The sequence below is a fragment of the Coenobita brevimanus genome, chromosome 100 (genome assembly GCF_032717465.1).
Source record: "Coenobita brevimanus isolate Jiangsu-jjx chromosome 100, ASM3271746v2, whole genome shotgun sequence".
Classification (NCBI taxonomy): domain Eukaryota; kingdom Metazoa; phylum Arthropoda; class Malacostraca; order Decapoda; family Coenobitidae; genus Coenobita; species Coenobita brevimanus.
In genome coordinates this window covers 51614821-51617766 of record NC_137053.1, presented here as the reverse complement: position 1 = coordinate 51617766, position 2946 = coordinate 51614821, and the positions used below count along the sequence as shown (strand labels likewise).

The following is a 2946-nucleotide window of genomic DNA, read 5'->3' as shown; positions in this document are numbered from 1 at the left end:
GGGCTCCAAGCTGTATCCATAATCCTACATAAATTTACGTTGAATCGGGTTCTCAAATTAAGAAAGCTTCTACATTTGATCCTGAAGTCTTTACTAACACCCTCAGTAATGCAGTTTTTTCAAAGTCTAACACTTTCATAGGCGCTTGAGCATTGGATAACTTTTCCGATAGTTATAGTTAGTGCAATGAAATGGTCCTCGGTTCTTGAGGGTAACGCTGTGCAGTAATAAAGAGGTAAAACGAAGGCCCTAATTTGTGGGTAGAGTATTTGAAGCAATGAAATTTAGGTTAAAAGAACTGCAATAATGTTAAGCTTTTTTTTAGGATAAGGATCTTATATTAGCCAACGGCCATACCACGTTGAGTACACCGCTTCCCGTCCGATCAGCGAAGTTAAGCAACGTTGGGTCTGGTTAGTACTTGGATGGGTGACCGCCTGGGAACACCAGATGCTGTTGGCATCCCTACGTGTCAAGTGGGGTTGGTGGAGGATTAGTGCCCCTCCCTGTAAAACAATTAACTCTGAACCCTTGCCACCCCGTTTGGGATACATGGCGTCTGACAATGAATGAATGATATATATATATATATATATATATATCCATCCAATCCAACGTTGCCCCATAAGGAGCGTCGGAGCCCGGGGCTAGGCATGTTGGTCCTGACATTTAAGATGAGAGCGACCAGCCTCACTCCTCCCTGAGTGGCACTACGTGAGCAATAAACCCCAACCATCCCTTGGATATAAACCTTCACCGGCTCAATCCGATTGGAGCTCCGTAATTACCCACTAAACCACCAGGCGCCAAAATTTGGTTATATGGTTACCACACAGCGCAGTAAATGGTTTTCTGGTGTACAGGTAACAATTTGGCTTGTCACTCAGTGTAGAGGCACCCACAGGCTGAAGGAAGAGGAAAGAATGAAGGAAAGACAAAGAGAGAGCTAAAAGTCACCCGGAGGTAGAGGGACGAGGAAAGAATGAAGGAAAGAAAAACAGAAGGGATGAAAGGAAGGAAGGAAGGATGGAGGAGAGGAAACGTCAGACACCTGAGAGCAGCGCTACATCGAGTGAGTGGATGTTGAGCGCCCCCACCTCCCATATATATATATATATATATATATATATATATATATATATATATATATATATATATATATATATATATATATATAGTGTGTGTGTGTGTGTGTGTGTGTGTGTGTGTGTGTGTGTGTGGTGTCCAAAGAGATATATACTGGTCTTTGTTTTCAAGCCATTTTGAACTTGCACAAATCCTCATATTGACCCCTGTTGTCCCCTCTCTTCCTTTGTTCCAACTCTGACGAAAATAATATTGCTATTTCCAGAGCTGTGTGTCTCAGTTGGCCTCTCTGACACTACTGACCTTCCACACTGTTGTTGAATTTCGGGTCTAAATCAAATTACCTGCCAGGGAACTCAGCCAAGTCTCGCTGTTGTCCCCTTCCAATCCACCGTCCTCCACCACTCCTTCCCACCCACGCTTCACCCACTACTCCTCCCCGCTCACCCTCCACCCACCACTCCTTCCCGCTCACCCTCTATCCACCACATTTCCCCGCTCACCCTCAACCCACCACACCTTTTCCCGCCCTCCATCCACCATAACTCCCCACTCACATTCCACCCGCTACACCTCCCCTCCCACTTTCCACCCATTACATCTTCCTGCCTTCCTCCCATCCACCTGTCTGCCTCCCATCCACCGCACTTCCTTGCTCATTCTCCTCCCACTATTCCTCCACGCCCTCCCTCCACCCACCTTCCATCCACCACTCCTCAGCGCCCACCCTCCTCCATCGCGCTTCCTCTGCCGGCTACGCGGCAATGCAACATTATTAGGTTGTTGTGCAAGGTCAGTTTCATTGCGCAAGTCAGTTTTCTTTTCACTTCCCTTGAGCAAATTTGTTTGATATTGTTAATTTCCATTTTTTTGTTCATTCTTCTTTTGTTTTGCTCTTTAATCTGGCTTTGGCTCCACGATTTAAAATATCAAGTTCATAACCAAGATTTCCATGGCAGGGCATAGGTAAGACAGCCTCCTTAGTGACTGCAGTAAATCTCGTCTCCCTTTAGGGACTAGGCCATTAAGGCAGTAATGGTAAAATCAGTCAGCTTGATGAGCCACAGATTTTTCAGATGTCAAGTGAGAGGCGTGCCGGGGTGATATATGCTTTCTCACCCGAGATGTTATGTATGTTGTTGTTGTTCAGTAACCCCGTTCTGTCTGGCTGAGCAGTCCCATCAACCGCTGGCAGACAACCGCTCTTTAAACCATGAAAGCTAAAAAATTATCCATAAATTATCTTTGCAGAAGAATAGTTAATACAATTTCTCCTTTATCAATGTGCTTTTATACTGATTGGTGTCTGGTCGTGATTTGAACCAACTTTATTTTTATCTGGTCTATGAACGTCCTTGGCAAGTCAAGATAAAGACACAGTCTAGATGAACACCTGGCCACGGACGCAGCGCCCAAAGAGAACACCCATCCTTGACTGAAAACGATAAGGAATATTTCAAACAGTGTATAGTGGTGTTAAGCTGAGATAGGGCGTGTGAGACGACAGTGGCTGGTGAGTGCGTGATGGCTAACGGAAGGGCGAACATGTCACAGGTGGAGAAAAGTTTTTTGTTAAGGGAGGACAGAATGTGCGATATCTGTGTTACCTACTAAAAATAAATGCTGTTATAATTTTGGAGAATATGTGATATCTGTGTTACCTACTACAAATAAATACTGTTATAATTTGGAAAAGAATATACACAGATTTCTCAGCAAGTCCTCCAGTTTTCAAGAACAAACACTATATAATAAGTCCTTCTCCATAACATACGGCTCCTTTATGTTCAGTTGTTCATACTTCGACCTTTGGGTACGGTTGTGGTGACTCCATACCTCCCTGTACTTGTGTTGCATGCA

General features: G+C 44.4%; 1 non-coding gene across 1 annotated transcript; it reads left to right on the top strand.

The window, feature by feature from the left end:
* Positions 1-343: 343 nt before the first annotated feature.
* Positions 344-462, top strand: LOC145414803 (5S ribosomal RNA). The gene has a single exon (XR_013899956.1). It is a non-coding gene; the product is annotated as a 5S ribosomal RNA (ribosomal RNA).
* Positions 463-2946: the final 2484 nt, after the last annotated feature.